The sequence below is a fragment of the Dermacentor silvarum genome, chromosome 8, assembly GCF_013339745.2.
Source record: "Dermacentor silvarum isolate Dsil-2018 chromosome 8, BIME_Dsil_1.4, whole genome shotgun sequence".
NCBI classification, from domain to species: Eukaryota; Metazoa; Arthropoda; class Arachnida; order Ixodida; family Ixodidae; genus Dermacentor; species Dermacentor silvarum.
In genome coordinates this window covers 148,046,200-148,074,020 of record NC_051161.1, presented here as the reverse complement: position 1 = coordinate 148,074,020, position 27,821 = coordinate 148,046,200, and the positions used below count along the sequence as shown (strand labels likewise).

General features: G+C 47.1%; 3 non-coding genes across 3 annotated transcripts; 2 read left to right on the top strand and 1 right to left on the bottom strand.

Annotated features, from left to right (window-relative positions):
* Positions 1–221: 221 nt before the first annotated feature.
* Trnay-gua (transfer RNA tyrosine (anticodon GUA)) lies at positions 222–312 on the top strand. The gene is given in 2 exon segments: positions 222–258; positions 277–312. It is a non-coding gene; the product is annotated as a tRNA-Tyr (tRNA).
* A 12,788-nt stretch (positions 313–13,100) lies between these two features.
* On the top strand, positions 13,101–13,193 carry Trnay-gua (transfer RNA tyrosine (anticodon GUA)). Its single transcript has 2 exons — positions 13,101–13,137; positions 13,158–13,193. It is a non-coding gene; the product is annotated as a tRNA-Tyr (tRNA).
* Positions 13,194–19,270: 6,077 nt separating this feature from the next.
* On the bottom strand, positions 19,271–19,363 carry Trnay-gua (transfer RNA tyrosine (anticodon GUA)). The gene is made up of 2 exons: positions 19,327–19,363; positions 19,271–19,306 (listed from the first exon to the last, which is right to left on the bottom strand). It is a non-coding gene; the product is annotated as a tRNA-Tyr (tRNA).
* Between the last annotated feature and the right edge of the window lie 8,458 nt (positions 19,364–27,821).

Sequence of the window (27,821 nt, the reverse complement as noted above, 5' to 3'; positions counted from 1 at the left end):
ATTCCCGTGGAGATTGGCAGCGCCATATTTCCCTTCTCACTGTGACACTTTACGCCCTCGTGCCATAAGCCCAAGTTCGAATTCTCGTGCACTCGCGCGCGCAATCCCCGTGCTAGGGCCGAACCAGTTTGGCGGAATGCGCGTGCCACGCCTCGGCGCAAAGTGGGTCACGGGGTGCGTGGCCGTTGTCCAGGTGCGTAGGCCGGTAACTGCTTTCCGTTCCGTCGATAGCTCAGTTGGTAGAGCGGTGGACTGTAGAGGCTCGCCATCACGGACATCCATAGGTCGCTGGTTCGAATCCGGCTCGACGGATAACTTTTTTTTATTTCTTAGTCTTAACTTTATTGCCTGTCGCTATTGCCTTAGCATTAGTTGAGTACGTCTATCTTTCTCATGACTCTTCTTTTTTTACTTTGACAGCGGTTAAAAGCCAGGGACTGCGTTCGCGTCCAACCAACCTTGAAGGTGCTCGTTTGTTTCGAGGGCGTACAACGTCGTCTTTAAGGGGTAAGATGTAATCATTGAAGGGGACGAATAAACTGTCCTTTTTCGGCCACATTTTATGGCAAGTAAACTTGGTAATTGCTGCGAAACATCACACAAACTTTATTAGCCATATCTGCCAAACTCTCTTGTCAGATATTTGGGTTCGCACAAAGTGGTCAGGATAATACGCAGTTTTCCACTATGCAGCTTCTTTCATCGCAGCTGAGCTTGCTGTTGTAAACTATGATGTTTTATTAGCTCTTTTTATTTATTTTTTCACAGCTTCATGAGCAATGGCGTAAGCAATGAGATAAACCTGCTTCCTTAGGGGTGCAAACATTTTCCCTGTGTACGCCGTCGTGGTCGTTAGCGCATCGATGTCGTCGGGCCATCTCCACCCTCGCCATATCCGCGGAGGTAAACAGAACTTAGCCAGCCGCCGCCACTGTTGATGAAACTGGTGCTGTCTGCGTATGTATTTCGGAAATCACAGAAAGCTACACTAACTACAGAGATAACGGACGAAGGTGACTTTATGGCGATCACAAACCAGTAGTTGTTCTTGAGCATAGATGGCGGGTTTGAATTGTGAGAGCCAGCGGCTGCGCAAGAAATGAGTTCAGATGCGGACGAATTGCTCTACCTCAATATTGGCTAGATATTGCTACACGCGCGTGGTATTTGATTGTTTGAACGAGGCGCGCGGGCGCCATCACTCGAGAAAAGAAAAGGAAGAACGAGCTGGGCTCGCGCTGTGAATCTAACCGGTGAGCGTTGCTTTTATTATTGCTTTATTTCTCATTTTCAATTATTCATTTATTTTTATTTTTATTACTTATTTATTTATAAATTAATTTATTTTAAATTTCTGTCATAATATCACCCGGTTCGTGGCCTATCCCCCTCAGTGGGTTGTGCCTAAAATTGAGCCATCATCATCAGCAGCAGCAGCAGCAACCGCTGTTGTAAATACAGCCTGTAAATAGTTGCTCGTCTTACTGACTCGTCCTTCGCGTATCATTGTGGTGGACGTGGAACATTCCCCGTCCTTGCCACGGAGCTCCGAAGCGGCCGCACCGTCGTCTTCTCAGCCATGGCTTCCGATGGAAACACCCCATCGCCACCTACACCTGCGGCGCCAACCACAACGTACGTTACGGTTCCTAGTCTCCGTGATCCTGGGACATTCTCCGCCCAAAATGGCGTTGATGTCGACGACTGGCTCAGCATGTATGAGCGTGTTAGCCGAAGCCACGAGTGGGACCCTACCATCATGCTTGCCAATGTGATCTTTTATTTGGACGGGACACCGCGTGTCTGGTTTCGCACCCATGAGGTTGAGCTATCCAGCTGGGACACTTTCAAAGAGAGGCTTCGCGACCTATTTGGCAACCCGTCAGGTCACCAACAGGCTGCGCGAAAAGAGCTTGCTTCCCGTGTCCAGTCGTCGACAGAATCGTATGTCTCCTACATACAGGAAGTGCTCACGCTTTGCCGGAAAGTCGACGAGCACATGACCGAGGTTGACAAGGTGGGCCATATCTTGAAAGGCATCGCGGACGACGCCTTCAATTTGCTCGTCTATAACGACATTTCTACTGTCGACGCCATCGTCAAAGAATGCCGCCGCTTCGAGGTAGCCAAAAGCCGCCGCGTCGCTCCACAGTTTTCCCGGCTCCCAAACACCCCTGCCACGTCCTCTTGCTCCGCTCTTCCTGCCACACGACCATTTCAAGAGAACGTCACGCCTATAGTTCGCCGTGAGATTGAAGCGGCGAGTCCGGCCCCCCTTCATCCACGACCACTCAACGGTACCTTCGACCCAGCGGCCCCTACTATTTCCGTTATACAAGCAGTTGTGCGGCAAGAAATTGCAAACCTTGGCATCCGTATACCACCTGCTCTGTCTCCCGACCTGATTCGACACCCATTCCTATGTCCACAACCTTTAATGACCAGTATTTCGATCCCAGACCACGCAATCCTGCTGAATGGCGAACACCTGACGACACACCGATCTGCTTCCTCTGCCACCGAGTTGGTCACGTACCCCGCCACTGCCGCACCACCTGGATGCCGCCGTACTGGAGCTCATTCCCTGCTCCTCGCCCATACGCCGACGCTCGCCGTTACTCACCTCGCCGTCCGTACTCTACTTCTGATGCCCCTGACAGCCGCTCCTCTGGGTTATCGCCATCGCCTCAATGCCGTCGCTCCCCGTCACCCCAACCTCGCCACTTTTCCTCCCCAAACTGCCGGACGGAAAACTAGGCCATGCAGCTCTTGGAGGTAGTGCTGCATCACGTTCGTGCTGTGCAAATCCTCCGTTGACGCACCTCGCGAACGCGAACGTAATTGAAGTAGACGTAGATGGTGTTCCGTTCAAGGCATTGATTGATACTGGAGCCCAAGTGTCCATAATGAGCGCTAACCTATGTCGGCGCCTCAAAAAAGTTCTTACGCCAGCCATCACTCGAGCCGTACGCGTCGCCAATGGCGCCACTGTTGCCGTCAGTGGTATGTGCACTGCTCGCGTAGCAATTGCTGGCCGCCAAGTTCCAGTCCTGTTCACCGTGCTGACCAGTTGCCCTCATGACCTAATCTTCGGGCTCGACTTTCTGACGACGCATTCTGCCCTCATCGACTGTTCCACCGGTACGCTGTGCCTCGAGCTTCCTCTTCGTTCCGACGTTCGCCCCGAACAACCAAACCCCCTCTGCACTACAGCGTTTGTTCGGTTACCTCCAAAAGCCTTAACCTTCGTCGAATTGGCCTCAACGGCAACCGTGCCTGATGGTCACTATGTCGTCGCACCTATTCGTGATGTCCTCCTGGCGCGCGACATTTCTCTGCCCCACTCCGTCGTTACCTTTGCCGCTAATCGGATGTGTCTCCCCGGTAGCAATTTTAGCTTGACGAAGCAAGTGTTACCTGAAGGCATAGCGGTGGCCACGCTCCGGTCAGTGACAGACGACCACGTCACTGCTTCTGATTACCCACAGGATGCCTTGAACCTCGACGGCCCATTACGTCCCATGGTCGCTCCGGACCTGGCCCCTGACCAAGCAGCCGCTCTATATCGCCTTTTGCTTTTCTACCGCGACATATTTGACACTGACAATCGCCCACTTGGTCAGACGTCCCTTGTTAAGCATCGGATAAACACTGGTGATGCTGTTCCCATTCACCGCCTACCATATCGCGTGTCCACGGCAGAGCGGCAAGTTATTCAACAGGAAGTAAACAAGATGCTCGCCGAAGGCATTGTTGAGCCCTCGTCGAGCCCTTGGGCGTCGCCGGTCGTGCTCGTCAAAAAGAAAGATGGCACGTGGCGTTTCTGCGTTGATTACCGCCACCTAAACCGAATCACTAAAAAGGACGTTTACCCTTTACCACGAATTGACGACGCTCTTGATTGTCTTCACGATGCCAAACACTTTTCGTCCATTGACCTTCGATCTGGTTATTGGCAGATTTCCGTCGATGAGCAAGACCAAGAAAAAACCGCTTTAGTCACTCCAGATGGCCTCTACCAATTTAAGGTTATGCCGTTCGGTTTATGCAATGCCCCCGCCACGTTCGAACGGATGATGGACTCTGCTTCAAGGTTTCAAATGGTCAACTTGCCTTTGTTACCTCGACGACGTCCTTGTGTTTTCTCCTACATTTGAGACGCACCTTGAGCGCGTCGCAGCTATCCTTGACATCTTCCGCAAGGCTGGGCTCCAATTAAACTCATCCAAGTGCCACTTCGGGCGCCGACACATCACAGTGCTCGGCCATCTCGTCGATGCTTCCGGAGTACAACCCGACCCGGAGAAGGTTCGAGCAGTAACGGCTTTTCCTGTACCTCAGTCTGTCAAAGACGTCCAGAGTTTTGTGGGGCTCTGTTGTTATTTCAGACGGTTCGTGAAAGATTTCGCAGCAATCGCTCGACCACTCACTGAACTTCTGAAGAAAGACGTGCCTTTTACGTGGGGTTCCCCTCAGGCTGCCGCATTTTCACGCCTTATCACGATTCTGACCAATCCACCGATCTTGGCCCACTATGACCCGTCCGCACCTACAGAGGTCCGAACCGATGCCAGTGGTTATGGGATCGACGCCGTCTTAGCGCAACGCCAACACGGATACGACCGCGTTATAGCCTACGCTAGCCGACTCCTGACAACTGCAGAGCGCAACTATTCGATTACCGAGCGCGAATGTCTTGCTCTCGTCTGGGCTGTTTCAAAGTTCCGCCCATATTTATATGGCAAGCCCTTCTCAGTAATCACAGACCATCATGCGCTGTGTTGGCTTTCGTCGCTCAAGGATCCTACTGGCCGGATCAGTCGTTGGGTCCTCCGACTACAAGAATATCCCTACACAGTGACGTACAAGTCGGGACGCCAACACTAGGACGCAGATTGCCCCTCTCGCTACACAGTCGAAGACCCGACCTCTACGTCTGAGCCTGACACCGACGTCTGCGTTCTCTTTATTTCCACTGGTCTATGTCGCCGACGAGCAGCGCCGTGACCCGTCCTTGCGTATCATCATTGACCGCCTGGAATCGCCACTTGCCGACAGTTCCCTTCGCTTTTCACACTTCAAGATGGCGTACTCTACCGCCACAACGTTCACCCCGACGGCCCAGCATTACTCCTTGTGATCCCTAAACACGTTCGCTCGGCTGTTCTCCACGAACTTCACGACTTCCCCACTGCCGGTCACCTCGGTGTGTCACGTACCTACGACCGGATCCGCCAACGCTTCTTTTGGCCAGGGCTTGCTCGCTCCGTTCGAAGATATGTAGCTGCGTGTGAGAAATGTCAGCGACGGAAGACACCATCGACGCTCCCTGCTGGGTACCTTCAACCAATCGACATTCCCGCGGAGCCATTCTTTCGGGTTGGTTTAGATTTACTTGGTCATTTTCCTCTTTCTGCCTCTCGGAACAGGTGGATCACTGTAGCCACAGATTACGCCACGCGCTACGCCATCACCCGAGCGCTCCCTACAAGCTGCGCCACAGATGTTGCCGATTTTCTTCTACGCGACGTGATTTTATTACATGGAGCTCCATGACAACTTCTGACAGACCGTGGCCGGATATTCCTGTCAAACGTTATCGCGGACATCCTGCAGTCCTCTATCACGATGCACAAGCTATCCACATTATACCATCCGCAAACAAATGGCCTCACGGAGCGTATTAATCGCCCTCTCACAGACATGCTCGCGAAGTATGTCTCTTCAGACCACACTGACTGGGACCTCGCTCTACCGTTTGTCACCTTTGCGTATAATTCCTCGCGCCATGACACAGCCGGTTATTCCCCATTTTTCCTTCTGTTCGGGCGAGAACCAGCACTGCCCCTCGACAGAACTCTCCCTGTTCACGCGGCACCCACCAGTGAATACGCACTTGATGCCGTCGCCCGTGCTGCCCACGCAAGGGAAATTGCCCATGACAGTCTTCTGAACTCCCAAGAGAGTCAAAGGCGTTTGTACTGCCGGCGACACCGAGACGTGCACTTCCCGCCTGGTTCTTTGATGCTTCTATGGTCTTCGTCGCATCAGGTCGGCCTGTCAGAAAAGCTGCTGTCTCGTTACACAGGCCCCTACCGAGTGATTCGTGCCGTGACTCCCGTCACCTACGAGATCGCCCCTGACGCCCCATCTGCTTCCCAGTCCAGCGATATCGTGCACGTTACACGACTAAAGCAGTATCACCCTCCCAGTGATGACATTTAGACGCTCCGGGACGTCACTTCTGCCGGCGGGGGATTATGCTGCACGCGTGTGGTATTTCATTGTTTGAACGAGGCGCACGGGAGCCATCGCTCGAGAAAAGAAGAGGAAGAACGAGCTGGGCTCGCGCTGTGAATCTAACCGGTCAGCGCTGCAACCGCTGTTGTAAATACAACCTGTAAATAGTTGCTCGTCTTACTGACTCGTCCATCGCGTAAAAATATCATTCAGTAATGCTTTGCGTATCCCAATATCGGAAATTGCGGGTAGGCAGGCAAAGGGGGCCGTAACTCGCATACTTCTTCAGCTGCTGGTTCTTTATGCTGCTGCTTAGCTGCTGTTTACCTTTATGCACTCCATGCCTGGTTGGCATGGAGTGCATAAAGGTATACATCAAGCAGCGAAAAAACATCGCAGATCTGTGCACCTATCATCAGAAAGCAGATAATTATTAACGCGAGAGTTTGCAGGCGTAATAGTCGGCTTTTTGTTGAACATGGCGAACAACGCGAAAGACAGGACAACAGATCACCTGTCCTGCTTCTGCATCTTTATATCCCGTCATCTACGCTGTTTCGAAATGTTGGAAAAAAGAGCTTGAAGACCAAACGCAATGCTGTAATATAAAGAACGCCCACCTTCTTTGTTAACTGTGAAAACCACACGGCTCAATTTGCAGCTGTAGCATTTTGGAATAACCTAATGATTTAAAACAATGTGTATCCTTTGATGCGCTCAAGAAAAAACTAATCCTGTTTCTAATAGAAAGTTCAGTTGATACTCGTTATATTTAGAACAACAGTTTCCCTGTATGTGAATTATATCTAATAGTGCTTACTAGTTGATAATGTATAATCACTGTTGCTGGCTCACTTCTCTTCATGCACCTTAAAACAGGAGGTCCCTTTGCAAGCTATGGGACCTAGTTCAGTTTATTTAATTCAGTATGTACCACCTTTGTAAATATTAATCGCTCTCATAATTAATTGGGTGACTGATTGATTGATTGATTGATTGATTGATTGATTGATTGATTGATTGATAAAGCAACCTGCTTGAGGGATACGCCAAATTCTCCAAGTGTGCTTCCTCGCACCTCTAGTTTGACCTGGGCAAGGTGGCGGACGTTGTCCTAAGTGTGCCGCTATTATCGCCATCATCTTATTGCGACCTCTTCATTTGCAAGCCTGCACCCACGCTTCGCGAATGCCGCGACCGGGCGGTCGACAACCTCGTGTAGGCAAAACGGCGTAATTTGGAAAAACGTACTTTCAGTATTTCTCGCTGACCCTTGCACTAGGCTCACGCTATTTCTTCTGAGTACCTAGATGCTCTATAAGTGATGCCTATCACCTAGAACATATTCAAATATTTTATCACATACTTGCCAGCGCATTATCCTTTCAACTGCTCGGGTCGCTAAATTCAGATAAAATTTGGCCAGTGTCACATACAAATGGGTACCTAATATTCTGAACAACCTTGCGTTCGCAACGTACTCAAAACAATTTCAAACAGGGTGACCGCCACCATACAGCAAATTGCCGAGGAGAAAGATTAGCATCAGGAACTTGGCTCGAAGAAACTGCGCTGAAGTCTAGAAAAATTCATGGACTGCCTGCTATTTCTGTGCTGGCTTCTGATATTTTTAGTAGCCTGCAACAGAAGCTCCAACAAAGTCTTCACGTGACTGTTTGGCACATTCTCGCTTTGTTACGTATTACATAAATGGCAGAAATGACTGGTGCAGCGTAAAAAAGAAATCTGACAGGGTAAAAAGGGATAACCGGCAAAGGCATAAACATTCGAAAGGAACAACCAGAGGTTTGAGCCCCTGTAACCTTCTCTCAAAGGATTTAAACTTCAAAGAATGCAATCTTTTTAAACAAGCTTGTTATGCCTCTTCTTTCCACTGCTGCTGGCTGCTGTCTTGCATATTGTACAACATGCCGAGCTGATGCGCAAGATCCTAAGCAGTTCTTGCAAAACCTGAGCATACCGTGGCCCGAGGTGTCCATATGCACCGTAGACAAACTCGACCTCCTGATCAACCTGTGCGTGAATTGGAACATACCGCGCTGGTTCAGCGCAAGTATGCTACCTTATAAGACTGCGGCTGGCTAGATTTTCCTTATTGGATTCAGCACGTACTCGTCTTTCTGGAGTAAATTCTACAAGGGACTTGGACAGCGGTGCTGTACGTAAATACGTCGATAAATACGTGGAGTATTTCTCGGCCCCAGTGGAGCAGAAAGAAGCCGGTCGGAAAGTCGACTATCTTCTGGTGTTCGTCATAACGAGATCGATCATTTCGGAGTTTGCAGCACTGTGCAATCACCAGTCATAAAAATACACCGTCGAGGGCTTGACAAAAAGCCTCGGCATCGGCACGGATCGCTGGATTTCTGTGATGAACAAATTCTTCCGACCCAACGAGACTTTTCTACCGGCCGACGTGGTCGTCGTAAGACCCGCGGAAACCATTCGCGTAGCACGTCAATTCAAATCGAACTACGAGACCAGTTTGATTCAGAGCCACGTGCGATGGTTGGTTCTCCAGATATTCGAGCCGTTATCGGACGATGTGTTCTTCGTATACAAATACGGAAGCAATACCATCGCTGAAAAAATCCGACCGCTGTTTCGTCAGGTCCAAACGCAGGGGCGGATCCAGGTTTTTTCTGAGGGGGGGGGGGGGGGGGGGGGGGTCAGCTTTTGTCAATGATGATTATGGTGATGATGATGATAGCAGTCTTTCTTATTTACCGAAATTTACCGTTTTTCCTCACGATAAGCCCGCGTCTTATACGGCTAAAGCAACACCTGTAGCCCTCCGTGGTGGCTCAGTCAGCTCAGGCGTTGAGCACGAGATAGCCGGATAAAATACCGGCCGCGGCGGCCGCATTTCGATTGAGGCGAAATGCAAAAACGCCCGTGTTCTTGCGTTGTAGTACAGGTTAAAGAAACCCCAGGTGCTCAAAATTAATCCGGAGCCTTCCACTACGGCGTGCCTCATAATCAGAACTGGTTTTGGCACGTAAAACCCCAGAAAGAGGGAAAAGACCTGTAGCGAAGCCAGGTTTCTCCGAGCTTATAGGAAAAGGACGTTACCCAATACAGCCATGTGCTTGGCGGCTGCGCCTGATAATACAGGGTGTTCAAAACTAAGCTTTATGGTTTTCTTTAAATTAGGCACTGGGAGGCATGCGAATTAAGACCACCTGTGCAAATAAGTTATGTGGCTAAGGGGGCACAAATTGAGATGATAATTATCGGTGTGAGCAGTCCAATTAACTAAAATTGAACAATTATTTTTTGTTGACTGCAGTAAGTGGGTATGTTTGTATTGAAAACTTAGAGACAGTCGAGTTTCTACACAGTATCAGTCGGAAGAATTATTCTAGCGTGTCCGTGCTCCGAGATATCAGACTCCAAATTTCAATTGTCGTACTGCGCAGAATAATCGAGAATAAAGACGCGACAATTCTCATGAATTCCCGTGAATGATCATGAAGCTCAGTGACCACTTCTGTGGAGGGATGGCGGTGCCATCTTCTCTCTTGAGTCGTGGTGGTGTGTTGACTAGAGGGACGTTCTTGAATACGGGCGTAACGGTCCGTTCCAACGCAGCAACCACTGCGCTGGCTGTTTACGATATGCGAATCACCGCGTATGAAGACTCACGACGCCACCTACAAGAATAACGATGTGGCGTAGTAGGCGAGAGCGCGAGCCAGCGTCTTCATGTTTTGTTTCCCACGCGACGTCATCCTTTTACACAAGGCGCGCATCTGCTCCCGTTTCTCTAACCACGCGACGCCATCCTAGGCCCGCGCGCTGGCGTTGGCCGCTGACGTCACGCTCCCACACTTCGCCCCGCTCCGCGAGAACGCCGACTCAAACAAACGGATCCGGTGGGCTTGAGCCTCTTATGCTTAATGTACGACAATAAAACTGCGAAGTTACAATGAAAAACTTGTAGCGTACGAACGGTACTGTGCTCGTACTGGTTATTGTCAACGTGTAACTGTGATCAGAATGAGTGCTACAGTTAAAAAAAGTTGCCTATGCGTAGTTCTTAGTTTAGCTGTTAGTTGCTATTATGTATATATGAACACTTCAGCAAGAGATCTCTTTCATTAAGCAGGTTGGTCGCGGAACCGATGACAGCCAATGAGGCAACCGTTGACACCCCAAGGGGAAACTAAGTTAATCAGGCACGAAGGCGCTCGAGCGGACCTCGGCGTGTTTGGCAAAAGGGACGTCCCCTCGTTCATTCGACGCCACCGACGGAACGAGTAAGGCACGGCAGGCGTAAGGAGGTCCAAGGTGTTCATGTGTTCATGAGAAAAAATAAAATTGCCGCGTATCTGCGTGCTTCGCTGCAAATGTCGTCGAAAGACGATAGTCTTCTGCCGGCCGTACTACATGAGTGCTGGTCTGATCCGCGGCCACCCGTGATGCTGTTCTCGTACCATTTCCGTCCTGGCATGATAAATGCAATGGAGGTTTGTTTGAACAGATTTAATTTTACCACATTATTTCATCAAGCGGCCATTTATGTTTTGCCCTGCCTCACACAGCGCTTCCTTTATGTTGAATCGGCCGCATCTGGCTGGCATTGATAAAATTGAGGAGGCGCTGCGTGAGACATGGACGCCATCTGGCAATACATCGGGAAACATGGGCTTGTGCAGAGGGTTTCCTTCCTCCATGGCAGAGGGCGCTCGTCGGCGCGCAGTCGGGGAACGTCGCTCGTCGGCGCGCATAGCATGGCATTTTCAGCGCAGCTTAAGAAACTAGGGTCTTTAGAGTTACGTATCTATGTATTTTCTATTAAAGGAACACACCTCCTAATACTTACCTAGTGATGTTGTGCCTCAGATATGCGTAATATTTACTTTGTGCTCGATAACGTTCACAAGTATGCACAGCCGTACCAGTTTAAGTAGTGTGGGCGGTAAGCAAGTGGTCTAACTTTGGCCGGGTGGCTGAATCGGGTGACAGACAGACAAACAGACAGACCAAATTTTCAGCGTTTAAGTTCCCCAAGAAAAACTATCGTCTGTAAAAATAACGACGGCAATTGACTTCGCGACACCACACTCCTACGGAATACAACTAAGCTTGTGAGCGAGCTAGCTTTACTTCTATGCATGGCTGATACCACTGGTACTCGCGAAAAATACTTTTGAAGAATGCTGGTGGCCACATTTTTTTTTTTTTTTTTGCGACAGGGCCATCCCCCTGTCAGCGAGGGGGCGATGCAGAAATCTGAGGGGGGGAGGGGGGTCAGGACATCCGGACATCCCCCCTGGATCCGCGCCTGAAACGGAACACTCCTTCAAGCTACTGGTCCTGGCAAACCACACTGCTTTAATATTTCCGCCACGTGTTCGGGGAAACGTCGATGCAGTCCTAAACAACGTACGGGAAGAAGCAGCTGCTTTTTTCGTGACGTCGACGCCGTCTTAGGATACGAGCAAGCGCTTCGCCCGAAAGCTATGAGACATGAAAATCGACTTGTGGCCGAGACGGAAGTACCACACCCTCCAACAGAGCTACTGCAACTATAGCAAACATTATCGCAATGAACTTGAACCGGAAATCAAACGCTGAGCTTATGGGCCGCGATGCTTACTTCGAATCAACGAGGCTGACACATTCATTCGCCGATGAACCATTCGCATACGACGGGATCCTCAACAGCTCTACCCTGTCGATGGTTGCTGCACATTCGCCGCACTGCTACAATGACATGATGGAGGCCGTGAGTTGCGGAGGATTGGGAGTGACCTTTTTGAAAACTGTCTTACAGGGAATCGCCGATGACTAGAGTATCAACAATGGCAATACTTCGTACACTCGTGGAGAAAAAGGCAGCGCCGATGATATTGGCAAAACTTGCCCGAATATCCTGAATGTCGGAGGCACAAGCATTCTATCTGCTCATCGCGCAATTGAAGTCATCAAGGAAAAAAATGCACTCGCCAATGTATGGAAATATCCACCGGAGGAATTCTTCTTCATCACGTATTGTCATGCACAAAGTTGTTTGCAACCGTCGTTTGAGTGCAACGAGGAACTGCGCGGACTAGACAGCTTTCTCACCGCGTTCCGCTGTCCAAACAATTCTCGCATGCGCCAGTGAGAACTGCTGTGAGTCGCGTTAGTGAATCGCCTTGATAGTTGTCCTTCAAATGCTCTGTTACTAGCGCCATGGAATAAAGCCCCATTACAGAAATTACATGTACCGACACTTGGCGTGCTTTTTGTCTTCTTCTTTCTAGGTGTGTGTGTGTGTGTGTGTGCGTGTGTGTGTGTGTGTGTGTGTGTGTGTGTGTGTGTGTGTGTGTGTGTGTGTGTGTGTGTGTGTGTGTGTGTGTGTGTGTGTGTGTGTGTGTGTGTGTGTGTGTGTGTGTGTGTGTGTGTGTGTGTGTGTGTGTGTGTGTGTGTGTGTGTGTTTGCGTTATTTCGTATACCTTTTGTTCATTTTTTACTCGCGTCTAATTGCAGGAAGTGCTGATTGCGCCAAAATTTGTTCCTTTGTTTTTCTATATTCGCTGTTCACGCGCGTTTTCGAAATGCGCCTGATTTATTGGCACTTTAGATGCTCAGGTTTTAGTTGCCAACGCTTCCATGCTCATCTGGATAAACCAAAATGGAATGCATCCGTTAGTGCAGTACCGTTCCGATGTATTGAAGTGGCTGCGTTTTCCACCAAGGCCGCGGGAGCGCGATATCTCGTGCTGACAGGGCTGGTCTCTCGAGCGACGGCCGAACCAGTTTGGCGCGAGGCACGTGTCAGCTCCGTTTAAGTGGGTCACGAGGTGCGCGGCCGCCGTCCAGTCGCGGTGGCCGAAAGCCAGTCTCTCGTTCCGTCGATAGCTCAGTTGGTAGAGCGGTGGACTGTAGAGGTTGCACCCGACGCGGACATCCATAGGTCGCTGGTTCGAATCCGGCTCGACGGATTGTTTTTTTTTTTTTTTGTACTTTTGTGATGCTACCATCTTTAGTAAATCTGTGTTTTGTATTTTAAATGCGTACGTTTCTGGCAGCAGGTAATTCATCTTGACTACAAGCGCAAGGATGAGAACACGGAGGAAAAAGACACCTACAAGGGCTGAGCATTCTCAACAGAGGTTATAATAATATAAATACTACAATAAATTTAACAGTTGCAATAAATATTACAAAATAACCCTACATTTGGTCGCCCAACAAAACTCGCGTGCAGGGATGTCGAAAGCTCAAGAGAACGAAGGAAAGTGAATGTTCGGACTGATCCTGTTAATAGTTCGAACTTTCAATCTAATTATAATATTTGAGAAGTTGATTATTTAATTCATTCTAGTTATCTAATTAGGCGGGATGCATAAAATTATCTCGAAGCGACGGCAAACAACATTACCTTGGTCATGTTCAGCTACGTTGCATTTGCGTATTTTAAAATCTTGGTGCATGGTAGTTGTGTGCGCGCTGAACGCGCATCATGATTTGTGTCTTTGTTGCGCTATCCGCATGCACAATGACGCAATTTACAACTTTGGGCACGTTTAATATAGTCACCAGAGGTACACCCTTGTAATTTTCAAACAATATCACGCGAGCGTTGATTGCACGGCATGTCAGGGGCGTTGTACCGCCGAGGGTACAAGGACACAGGACGGTTTCCAGTTCGAAGGCATTCTGCTGCGCTGTTCGCTTCAGGAGTGCCCCTCACCGATACAAGGTCGCTGACACGCCGTGCACTCGATTGTCGCGGGATATGGATAAAAAAAATTGCAAGGGCATAAGGTTTTGATATAGGTTCTTCTTGCTTCTCTGTTCTTCGTTGGAACGTCAAGTCTCTCGTATGATGATCGGCAGTGATGATCAAACGCAGACAGGAAGCGATGTCGACCAGATGGATAACGAATGCTTGTAGCTAAACATTTACATGTAAATACACTACAGGTAATGCAAATGACTTACAACTTGAACAACAGAGAATGCATGTGTCTCACTGTTCGACTGTATCAATAACTGTTAGAGCCAGGACTACTGCACGGTACCTCTATGAACGATCAGCAAATCTGATAACTGTCCAGACTCCCTTTGACATACATTGTACGGAGATTCACTGATCTATCAGCAGTCATAATTTCAGCCCAGATTGAGGGACAGTCACAGTGATTAATGTAGTCGGGATTATAGCCTGGAATGTAATATAGCTAGCTTAACTTGGTAGTTAGAGTGGCGCCCACTGCCGGTGTGAGTTATGATCCCGGGGCTGGGGTTGAGAATGTGCACATCTGAGCGGGCAGTGTGGTCTGAAACTTCAGAGAACGGACCGATCTCCCAAGTGCCCGATCGGAGCGACGGACTGCCCCGAGGCCTTTGCTCAGCCGCAGTCATTAACCATGTGCACTCGCTTTCCTTTTTGACTATGCACTCGCAGTGTAATCTCTAATGTCTGTCTGCAATTAAATCAGTTCAATTTATTCACATCCACCATCTTGAATCCCGGAATACCGTAGCACGGGAACAGGGCAGCGGCTCAAGGACAGCCGACAACGACAACAAAGGAAAACAGCAAGAAGATCCCGCTGGTGGAGGAAGGAAGGAAAAAAGCTCACTTAAGGATAGTAGTTTTGTCGGCCGTGTAAACTCGTAAGCATTCACTCACTAACTCGTGTCACGTGCATCGTGTCATCGCGTGACGTGCGCGCAGGCAAACATAAGCACATCTCACTCGAAGAACGCAGACACTCGCTGTCAAAACGCTGGCGTGATGAAGAGCGGCTGCAGCAGCGAGCGAATTGGCCTTCGTGCTGCCTCTCGCTTCAGCGCGAACTAAGCGGCGAGAACACAGCGCACACGATGCTATAAGCCCTCGGCGCACCTATCCTCTGTACCCATCGCAGATCGCTTTCAAGATAAGGCCTGCGCGGCCGCGCTCAGCGGCACCGTACGGAGCCGCCGCTGGAGTAAACCTCCCCCCCCCCCCCTGCCTTGCGCACGGTGGAACACGACTTGCTTCCTCTCCGCCTTCCTACCTTGTGCGCGCAAGGTGCAGCCACCATCATCGGCTCACCCTCGCACTCATTCATTCGCACCTACAGCAAACGGCGCGCGGCCATGCTGTTATCGCACTTGGACTTTATATGGAACATCACGACGACACCGAAGGCGGAAATGCGCCTGGAGCGCCGGCCATATAAGTGAAAACAAGCTGCATCGACAAACGTTTTAGAGATTTCATGTAATATCGAAATCTGAAAATCAGAGACAAATAGCAGACGTTTCAGGCCCTATTGCATGTAAAATAGAACAGACACGCGTGTGATGAAAGTTACAGGAAGCCCTGTAAATACTCGTATGTCGTGTTTAATTCATGGCAGCTGCGGCTGTACCTGCTCCGGGTGTGTACATGCGCGGCTTCGTTCAGCCTGTCCCCTCTTCTACAACTTTTGCGAGGAAATTGCAAGTGGCAGAGTGCTGCAAAAGGCTCTTGAACTGTACGAAGTTCCCTTCATGCAAGTTTCGGCAATGGACTAACCTTTCTCCGTGGAAGAAATGGAGGCTGCTCTAGCCATTTGCAGGCTACCTCTTCGCCCGGACTCGACAGCATAACGTATGCTGCTCTCCGCCACCTTGACCATGAAGCACGAGAGATCCTGCTGCGTCATCTCAATGTCTCATGGAGTGACGGTGTTGTTCCCTCTGAGTAGAAGCGTAGCCGTCTTGTACCAATCTTAAAGCAAGGCAAGTCCCCCCTTGAACTGAAATCATATCGGCCTATTAATTTCGCCAGCTGTGTTGGAAAGTTGATGGAAAGGATGATCCTCACGCGCCTCGAGTGGTTTATTAAACATTACAATGTTTATCCAGAGGCGATGACAGGCTTTCAACGTGGTCGTTCGTCGGTCGACAACGTCATTGATCTTGTGTCTTCGATTCAACAACAGAAACCATCCAAACGCCTCTCTGTAGCGTTATTTTTAGACGTAAGGGGCGCCTGTGAAAATGTCTCCCCAATTTTTACGCACTCGTGGCTGCTGAAATCGGAGGCCGCACTTTTCGCTGGATTCGGAGCCACCTGACCCAAAGGAGCTTCTTTGTATTTACCGAGGATGGTCAAACTACCGACCACTACACCAGCCGTGGGGTTCCACAAAATGGCGTTTTAAGCCCAGTTTTGTTCAACCTGGCTCTGATTGGGCTGGCGGAATCACTGCCACAGTCTGTCAGTCTGTCAATTTACGCAGATGACATCTGCATCTGGTCTTTCGGAGTAAGTCGCCTGCAAGTTCGCGCAAGGTTACAAAAGGCTGCAATGATGACGTTACTTATCTTCAGAGACAAGGCCTCGGAATTTCAACAAAAAATGCGCATTCATCGCCTTCACACGAAAATCGATGGCTGAATACCCTGTGGCTATTAATGGCGAGCATATCTCGTACAAAAAAAACATTGGTTTTTAGCGATCATATATTTTGTCGATGGCGACCTCTCCTGGAGCCCCCATGTATCCTACCTAAGGAAGGAGACTCCTCTCGACCAGTCACCTTTTAAAAGCCATCGCCAGAAAAGTATGGGGACCGTCGGTGCGTTCTATGCTGCAACTATACAAAGCGCTCTTCATGGTTTTCTTGCGTTACAACACTCCGGAGTTGTCAAGCGCCCGGAGGACAAACCTCAGTGTGCTTGAGAGCATACAAGCTCAAGCACTTAGAACTTCTCTTGGCCTACCACGATGCGATTCAACTGCCGCAACAATTGCCATCGCCAGGGAACATCCCAATCAGAACGTATGTCGCCATAGACACCCTTCTAAATCCTCTTCGGCAACTTTCCCGACTACAGTCTCATCAACGCCTTGCTTATCTTTCGGAAAGTAGACCAGATGCAACTTTTTCGGGCATTGTAACCTCCTATCGATCTTCTCTTCCATAAGACTTCACGCCCGCAGCAAGACCACCTTGTCCTTTGGGGTGTCTCCGGTAGCCACAAGTGCGGCTCTCTATTCCAGGAGTTACAAACAAGTCCGACTTGCTTACTTGTGCCCTGAATCAAGCCGCTCTACATCTGCTGCATGATTCTAGCTACTCTGATCGAAGTGACATTTATACAGACGGCTCTTCGACTCTGAGCAGATCTACTGGTGTGGTAGTTATTCCGCCGGCATCATTCTGCAAGAAATTCAAGATCAGCCACGTCACAATATCGACAGGGTCTGAACTTGCCGCCCTCCGCAGTGCAGTGCTTTATGTGCACGAACAATCACCAAACCAATGGGCTATATTCTGTGACTCAAAGGCAGCCCTACAGTCACTCTTATCAGCTCTGCGCCGCAGCCCACATGAACAATTGGTAGCAGAGATATGATTACGCTGCCATCAAGCGGTGGACAGAGGACACGACATTGTATTTCAGTGGCTACCTGAGCACTGCAACATCACTGGCAATGAATGTGTCGACAAAGCTGCCCGTGAGCCACATGAAGAATGTGAAAGATGCTCAATACCATTGTCAAGAATGGATGCAGCGTGGCACCTCAGCAGTCTTGCCCATGTTATAACTCTAAGAAAATTGAATACACCAGAGTTTACTAACCGGCGCCTATATGCCATGGACCTACAGATGCAATTACAACCTTTACCGGGTTTTAACCGAAGAGAAGAAACATTACTGTGCCGCGTGCGAATAGCGGTTTCTTTTATGAACTCCTATTCATTCTTAATTGGAATGGCGGACAGTGCCAACAGCAGCACATGTGGCGTTGAGGAAACCACCAGACATCTCTTATTTGACTGGCCCAGATACGAAGATGAGAGGAGTGCCCTTCGGACGGCTTTGGGGCACTTAGACGACTAGCCGTTTACGGAGGAGAAGATCTTGGGATCGTGGCCTCGTGCGTCTGCTATGTACAGGGTTACAAAAGTGCTGCTGCGTTTTTTTTTTTTGTGAGGTGCACTGGCCTGTATGACCGCCTGTGACGAAACTCAGCGATGAACGCTTGACTGTGTAAATGTGCCGGGTGTGAACTTCTCTCTTCTTTCTCTTCTTTCAATCCCTTTTCCCCCTTCCCCAGTGCAGGGTAGCCTACCGGGCTCAGCCTGGTTAACCTCCCTGCCTTTCCCTTATTACTTCTCTCTGTCTCTATAAATCACAACGTTGAAGATCTTGCGCTAACTTACATCGTGTAATTTCGGCAAATGCTCCAGAAATCGACAGCGTTTGCATTCTGTTGAAGAAGCTTACAGAAAGTGTGTAAAACAAAATTTGATGGTAAGCTTATAAAAACATGAGCGGATAGTTCTGTTGAACGCGCGAACAAGCCAATAGGGCACTCTTTTTCCGAATACTTTTCTGGAAATTTTGTCTTGCAAGAGCGCGTTTCACGATTCGTTTACGTTTGTAACCATGCTCGCGGACCCGATGGCCTTGTGCGCAATAATGAATCAAAACTAAATTCCACTATTCCGACACGAGCACGGCGGAGTGGAACATATGCCAACGAGGTGTGGTAAAAGGAGATTGGCAAAGCGTGCCCCTGAAAACGCCTACACCCTGCTCACAGATGAGACAGATGTTGGTCGCCAAAATACAGCAGAACGGTTCAAGCGATCAAATGTACAAAGGGGTCCATGAATACCACAGATACAGTAAACATTGCACAGGGGGTGCACGGCTATAGAAATATACTAAACACAGCATATACAGCTGCTAATGAAAGTTTAATTCATGCCAGAATTATTCCGAACATTCACATTCCTTCATTCTTTTGAGCTTTTGTCATTCCTGCTTGCGAGTTTTGTTGGCCGACCAAATGTCCGGTTGTATTGTAATATTTATTGCAACTGTTAAATTTATTGTAATATTTATGTTATTATAACCTCTGTTGGGAATGTTCAGCCCTTGTACGTGTCTTTTTCCTCCGTGTTCTCATCCTTGCGCTTGTAGTCAAGATGAATTACCTGCTGCCAGAAACGTACACCTTTAAAATACAAAACACAGATTTACTAAAGATGGTAGCATCACAAAAGTACCAAAAAAAAAACAATCCGTCGAGCCGGATTCGAACCAGCGACCTATGGATGTCCGCGTTGGGTGCAACCTCTACAGTCCACCGCTCTACCAACTGAGCTATCGACGGAACGACAGACTGGCTTTCGGCCAGCGCGACTGGACGGCGGCCGCGCACCTCGTGACCCACTTAAACGGAGCTGACACGTGCCTCGCGCCAAACTGGTTCGGCCGTCGCTCGAGAGATCCAGCCCTGTCAGCACGAGATATCACGCTCCCGCTGCCTTGCTGGAAAACGCAGCCACTTCAATACATCGGAACGGTACTGCACCTATACACCAACTTGTTTTTGTACTGCACTAACGGATGCATTCATTTTGGTTTATCCAGATGAGCATGGAAGCGTTGGCAACTAAAACCTGAGCATCTAAAGTGCCAATAAATCAGGCGCATTTCGAAAATGCGCGTGAACAGCGAATATAGAAAAACAAAGCAACAAATTTTGGCTCAATCAGCACTTCCTGCAATTAGACGCGAGTAAAAAATGAACAAAAGGTATACGAAATAACACACGCACACAAATAGAAAAAAAAACACGCCAAGCACGCCGATAAATGTAATTTCTGTAATGAAGCTTTACTCCATGGAGCAAATAACGTCTCAGCAGTTGAAGGACAACTATCAAGGCGATTCACTAAATCGAAGCTTTCTTTGCTAACCGTAGCGGCCTTTCCTGACCGTGGCTGTTAGATGCTGCTGCTGTCTTGCCGGGTAGCTTTCACGCAGAACACGAAAGAATTACGTATTCGAAGGTGGCACAGAACCTCGGTCTCCCGGCTCAACAGCTCCATGCTCTAATCATATGAAGCCACAAAGGTTGTTTTTTTTTTTATTTTCTTCGTTGCCTGATTTGTGCATACACCCATCATCAACACAAAAGTTCGCGGGACAAAAGCGCGTGAAAAGAGAGAGATAACATATACGAACTAGTGCTGCTGTAATCACGTCAATATTATCTTAGTGTTGTCAAGGGTTGTGACCTAACCTAACCATTCCGGCGCGCATTCCTGCGCCTTTTGTGCAACCCAAAGAGTCGTTTATGTTTGCACGTAAAAAACATGCCCGCAGGTCATGCGTCTGGAACGCAGTAGCACCCAGCCACATTTTGTGGGAGCGCCGAAGACTGTGAAGGTGAATGAGCGTTACCAAATCAAAAGGAACCCTATATAGTTTCGTTTTCGATCGCCAGATACCTAGAGATGTGAGGGCTCGGAATAAACAAGAGAAGGTTTGGAGAAAATACCGTTCTTTTTTTTCTCGTCTTTTTTTTTTTCTGTGCATAAAACCCGGAAAGAAAAAAACAAGGGGTCCACATGTGTCCAATAAAATGGACTGCATTGATATAAATTATGCGAAAGTTGGATTAGTGTCCCTTTCTGAGTACAAAAATTCGGGCGGCATATTTCATGCAGTTTGTGTAACATTTGTGATGGTGCTAGTGCGATGGGAGAATAAATTCAAGTGTCTATACGTCCTGCAAACTCACCGATTACTATTTGTAAAATGCAATGTGTGCCGTAAAGTAAGTAATTAAGAATATAACTATTTAATTTGTGTTAATTAGTTGAATATGTGTTTCGATATAGCGGGCTAGTAATGTTCGCCTCTTCGAATATTTCAGCGTAAGGACAAAAAAGATGCTATTTTTCACAGACCATTTTTTTTTTAATTTCGGAAAACTTAAAACCGATCACGCCGTAGTAAGGTACATGAAAGTAATAAAGGCATAGGCGCCGACTACGGGGGGGGGGGGGGGGGGGGGGCTCTGGGGCTCGAGCCCCCCCCCCCCCCCCCCCCGGAAATCCAAATCCTGCCCCCCCCCCCCCCCCATTTCTCGCCAAAGTGTCATCACCAGAGTTCTGTTGCCCACATCATTTGCGGTTTCTTTAGAGTTGCCTCAACGTTTCACTACAAATTTTATTGTGGCTGAAAGCTTACTGCATCAGCGCGGACGTGCACGGCTTTACATTCACACTTGCGCTTTATTTATGCGAATCCTCACTATACGACGACAAGCGCATTAGAAGCGCCAGCGGCGGCTACCTCATAAGCATCTTTTCTCACTTCAACGTTTTTTTTTTTTTAATTTCGACTGTGAACACTATAAACACACATACAATATATTTAAATACATACACAGGAATAAGTTCTTTACATTTTTTTAAGAGAAGGATTTAGCCAAGTAACAATTATTTCTAATTGTAAGGATAGGTTATGCCTGGAGAATGAATACGTTGCTCTATGTTCACCTCCAATTACCCCTGCCTTGCGCTAGCGTATTCCTACTTGCGCCTGCAAGTTGGAATACGCTTGGAATACAGGGATAATTGGAGATCGCAGGGAGAGGCCTTCGTCCTGCAGTGGACATAAAATATAGGCTGACGACAGTGGCGTAGCCAGAAATTTTGTTCGGGGGGGGGCTCAGGTTGCAGCGCGGCCTCCTCCTTATAGAAGTTGTCGAGGGATCAAATACATGAATAATAACTGCATTGCCAATGCCCTTGTATATTAGATGCTGCAAACGAATTATTGAACGCTACGCACTGTCAAGTAAAATATGTATTTTTTCATAAAATAATATATTCGGATGTCCTAAAAATTCTGGCAGAAATAACTGATATCAATGCGGCCACGTCTATTTTCTTTTGTCTATTTAATAAGGAAAGAACATATCACACACTCATTAGAACTATATCAGTTCGAAACCAGCAAAGCAGTGTATACAGCTGATATGAAGAACGTAAAGGCCATGAAATGAATAAGTTGAGGACAAATATTTTGATGAATCTTCGTCATTCAAGAACCTTGTTTACATTTTTGAACATATGCAACGGCCAGGAAAAAACCTCAATGACGCTGTCCGTCGTTACAATAGATTGCGCAGGAGCAGCTGTTACCGGTCGTGTATTGTAATTACACCGAGATTATACACGCAACAGTGAGTACAAATAAAAAGTAGGAGAGAGAGAGAAGACATAAGGGAAAGGCAGGGAGGTTAACCATGCTGAGCCCGGTAGGCTACCCTGCACGCGGGAAGGGGGAGAAGGGATTGAAAGAGAAGGAAGAGAAGTTCACAGTTTACACGTTGCACATTTAAAGTTAAGCGTTCATCGCTGAGTTTCGTCACAGGCGGTCATACAGGCTTGCGCACTTCAAAAAACACAGCAGCGCCTTTGTAGCCCTGCACACAGCAGACGCACGAGGCCACGCGCCCAAGATCGTTTCCTCCGTAAAAGGCCTGTCGTCTAAGTGCCCCGAAGCCGTCCGAAGGGCAATCCTCTCATCTTCCTATCTGTGGAAGTCACATAAAAGTAGGAGTTCTGCAAAATATACATTAGAAATGCGAAGACAGAATGGAATATACAAATGCGAAGATACAACTCGCTAAAGGGCAAAAACGAGTCGCTGTAAACAAAGTTCACTGCTTGTATACACAACACCTCGCAACAAGATATTTAATAAAACGTCTAAGTTTCCAATTAATCTACGTATTTAAGCAAACGTCACTGTATATTATGCGTCGAACAAGACAAATAAACACGTGGCGGAGTCAGAGATAGTAAACTTTGCGTACAGAAAGACAGATGATCTAGGCTAGAACAAAACTATGATCGCAGAAACCGTGTTATGTATTCGGGCCATGCGGCGGTCGCGACAGCGCCATGTGGGTAGAATAATAAAAGAATAATGCAGAAATCAGTACGAAAATGTGTAATTTAACTGCATGCACAGCAGCAACAAATATTGTGCACCCAAAATTAAACTGGGTATTGCTTCGGTTCAAAAAAGAATTAAAATCAGGTAGCTAAAAAAGGAAAGAAAAAGCCAAACTAAAGCCACAGATGATGCGGCAAGTTATACTACCCAATATCCGAGTGTGTTTTTGGCAAACGCCGCGTGGGCCGGGCTTTCAATGAGCAAGGTCGGTCAAAATTGGTTATTGATGTCCTCGTAATTTTCGTATTCGCATGATAATTTTGATCATGATGTTAACTGCTAGAATAAACGGCTAAAATGTCTGCGGTTTTAAAAGCTAACGAACACTCATACGTTTTCATAATTACGAGATTATGGACCTGAAGGAACAGAGCTTTTTACTTGCATTGATTTTTGCTGCTTCGCTATCTAAAGGACAAACTTCTCTCGGCGGGGAAGTTGAGCGAAGTGGTCAATGACTTCGGACACGTTGATGCCGACGTCTTTGTGGGTGTATAGAAGCACCAGTCTAACCATGCGTTCCACAGACATTGTAGAGCGCAAGTAGTTTTTTAGTAAACTCTTGTTAAAAATATTCTCTCGGCGCTGGCAGTGGTCACTGGAAGGGTGACTAGAATCTGGAACAGTTTGTACACATTTACATAGAACCTGCAGTCGCAAAGGGAGAGGGCATCTATTCCGGCGCTAAAACCTAAACACACTCCTTCGATGTTGTTTTCATCCTTGTTTAGGTACCTTGCACAAACAGTAGGCTGTTCGATTCCGGCGATGTCCGTCGTTTCGTCAGGACGTATGGAGAAGCAGTCTGCTTTTGCAACTAGGCTTTCTTTGATAATTTCGCCACAAATTTCGATAATTTGGTTTTGTGCATCTGGGCTTAAATACGAGGCATTACTGGGGCAACTTTCCAAATGGTTCTTCAGATATGTATCTCCACAATTAGCTCGTATGCGAAGAAGCGCTCTGAAAATACCGGTATTTTCAGCGGGGCCTATGCTTAAATCCATAGGACCACTGTCCCTGTGGCCAATGAGAGCCAGACCTTGTAGCCCGCAAAAAGAATTTCCTCAATAATAGGCCATTTTTTTTCTCCTGTTTTCTCAAATTTTATTTTGCCTGCCCTGGTCCAGCTGATCGATCACATTGGGCACGCGTCCTGAAAATGTTTGGAGAAAATTATCAGCTGCTAGCTCACAGTCACGGTATTATTTAGTATTTTCGTGCGTGTGGAAGATTGCGAGCGCGTGCTTTCATTTCTGGAACGGCTTGGACACGAGGGCTCCAGTGCACGCATGTTGGTCCAAGTTTATAACAGCATTAACCCCATAAAGTTCCAGAATTGAAAATCTTTTAAAGCACGCCTTTGGAAATGTCAGTGCACCTTTCACGTCAAAAGTTTATGAGAACGTTACACCCATAAAGTTTCGGAATTGAAATCCATGCGCTCCGTAGATTCCGCGGCCGCTGCGAGATGCCGCAACGCGCCCGCACGCTATCGATAAGCCCTTGAAAGTTCGTGCTCGGATGGGGCTCCTTGGGTTACGTGACCCCAGGTGCCACGAAATCCACCCCAGGTGCCATGAATCCAGCCCGAGTTCGCAATGTTCGTGCCGAAATGTCTTTCGAGCGTGAAAAAGACATTGTAGACAGAATGCAGAATGATTGAACATAGCTCGCCTACACGAACATGTCGCAGCCTATGACACTAGGACACCTGAACAATGGAACATTCCGCACTCAAGAACGAATTATGGTCAACAAATGCTTCGACATACACTTCCGACTTTACTCAATAACCTCGCCTTACGAGAAATAGACCTTCTCTCTTTATGCAGCCTGCACAACTACTTTCAGTCTAACTAATCCTCGTTGTTTATTGAGTTTGTTCATATGCAATACTGTATGACTCCCCCCCCCCCTTTATTTGCTTTAGTTTATGCTGCACTGAATATAGTGCTATGTTATGTTTTTTCCCTATATTTCTTCCTGTTTGTGTATAATAAGACTTTCTTAATGTAATCTATAATGCTAATGTATAAATTGAATATTCCCTTGTTAATGCAGACTACTTGTTTTTCTAATTGTTAAAGTGTATTACTACCTGTCTCGTATACACATTTTTTTTTGTAAATTGACACCTTCCCATCTGTTTACTCACATGTGAGCGCCCGACGCCCTCTGTTGCATTTGATGGGTTTCTGGGCGGGTCAAGTTGCCAGCGTGCAACTTTTTATCCAGAACCCCACCATGTAATTCTTTTCATGGGAAATAAACTATTATTATTATTATTATTATTATTATTATTATTATTATTATTATTATTATTATTATTATTATTATTATTATTATTATTATTATTATTATTATTATTTAGTCTGCAGCTGGATTTGTGGATGTTTTTGTATTAACAGAAATCAATGTTTCCCAAGCTTGCCTTAATACTTTCACCCTACAGGGCTTTTCAGCACATTTTGTTACACGAAGCGGGCGTCGTGGCGGAGGCATTGCTCTCTTTGTAAACGACAACTGTGAAGCTTTTTCTCTTGATGTTTCTTTTGTGCATGCTGAATCTATGATGGTCAAAGTTTGTAAGAGGTCATTTTCTGTACATATCTTATCGGTCTATCGACCGCCTTCATGCAGCCTCTCACGGTTTCTTGTAGAGCTTGATGAAACTCTGCGGCAGTGGAGCTCAGTGGACCAATTCTGCTTGATCGGGGACTTTAATATCAACATTTTATTTCCTGAAAAAGTATCTGTTTGTGATTATCTAACTACGTTGTCCGCTTATGGTCTGGAATGTACAATTGGAGCTCCCACTAGAGCGGAATTAGTTATTAATTGCCTAGTGCAGTCCTGCTTAGATCACATAGCGGTCAGAGCTCCCAACTGTACATTTAGGTCATGTACTATTTTACAAAGGTTGGCTGACCACTACTTTGTAGCATGCCGTCTCGTATTACCGGATGCGCCTGGAACGCCGTCGGTTGGAAATACACCCGGGCATCGCAAATGCCTTGTCCCTATAGTTAATCAAGCTAAGCTTGATAATCTTATCGTTTCGTTTGACTGGGCATCCTTAACCAAAGAAGATTCGTCAAGCAACGTGTATGAAAGATTCTGTACGCAGCTAAAAAATTTTGAATTACGTTGCACACGGTTAGTAGCTAAACCAATAAGAAAGGGTCACTGCTGGATGAACACGGAAATTCTTGCTGCGATTTCGTATCGAGATACCCTGTGGAAACGCTGTAAAAGAAATCCGAGAAACCAAACACTGCGATTAGAATACAAGTCGGCAAGAAATAGAGCTGTTGCTCTTCTGCGTGGCGCCAAACGCCGTTACTTCTTTCATAAATTTCAGCAATCTTCAAATAATGTAAGCAAAACTTGGTCTTTGGTAAATCATCTCAGAGGGATGAGTTCCAGTAAACGGTCTGTTTTCGATTCTTTTCAGCAACCTCTCACAGCAGTGGCTGAGGCTTTCAACAGGCACTTTGTAAAAGCATCCCTAAGCGCTGTTTCTTTATCCACAAACACTCGGTCGTTAACGCATTCCATATCTGAGTCAGCTTTTCTTCCGAAATTCTCGAAGTGTGATCTGGAAGAAATTTTTTTCAGTTTCCGTCCTAACAAGCCCACTGGATATGATGGAGTATCATTACACATCATCCGAAGGAATTTCAATGTTCTGGCAGATATTATTCTTCATATACTGAATGGGTTTTTAGAAGGTGATGAAATTCCGGCATGCCTAAAAACGGCAGTTGTTTTACCGCTACATAAGTCAGGGAAGAAAGATAAGATTGAAAACTATCGGCCAATTTCTATCTTACCGGTTATTGCTCAGGTCTTAGAAAATTTTCTTTTCCGCACTATGTCTTCTTTTCTTAACAAATTTTCTATCCTGACCGATCGCCAGTTTGGTTTTGTTTCTGGGCGAGGTACTGTTGCACTGCTTGAAGAATTTGCAGACGACCTGTTCTCAGCATTCGATCAGAATCTTTTCACGTGTGCTCTCTTCTTAGACGTAGCGAAAGCGTTTGACACCCTCAACCACCAAATCTTGTTAAGTAAACTGTATTTTTTGGGATTTCGTGGACCTTTTACAACATTCTCAAAAATTACTTGAGCAACCGATTTCAAGTGGTCGCTACTGATGATAAGGGCGTTTTTAGTTCTAAGTTGTCGCTGAATGCGGGTGTACCGCAGGGGTCAATTTTATCGCCGTTGTTGTTTAACATCTTCGTTAATGACTTTCCTTTGGCGATTTCCAAATGTTCTGTGTTCCAGTATGCTGACGACACTGTGTTACTAGCAAAACATCTATCTTACAAAATGTCAACTGAAATGTTGCAAAATGACGTGTACAATGCGATGCTTTGGTTCAGTAACAATGGAATGGCTGTCAATGCCCAAAAAACACAACTGGTATGTTTTTCGCTCTCCACTCAAGACTACTGTGATTAACTTGCCTCTCTACTTACATAAGTCTAACTGTGTTCCTTGTAAGTGTACTCCTATTCCATACGTAGATTGTGTTAAATATCTTGGAATATTTTACGATAGCAACTTGTCAGGGCAACATCACTTATCACTCATTTGTTCAAAACTGAGGTCAGTCGCTTGGCTGATGTTTAATATGAAAAGTATTGCGCCTCTCTCTGTAAAAAAATTGATTGTGCATGCATTGGGTTATAGTGTATTGAGATATGGTATTACGGTCTTCGGATTCTGTTCGGATCGTTGGAGATGCAGGGTAGACAGGCTTATAAAAAATATCCTTATAAATGTTGCCTACGATTCCCAAA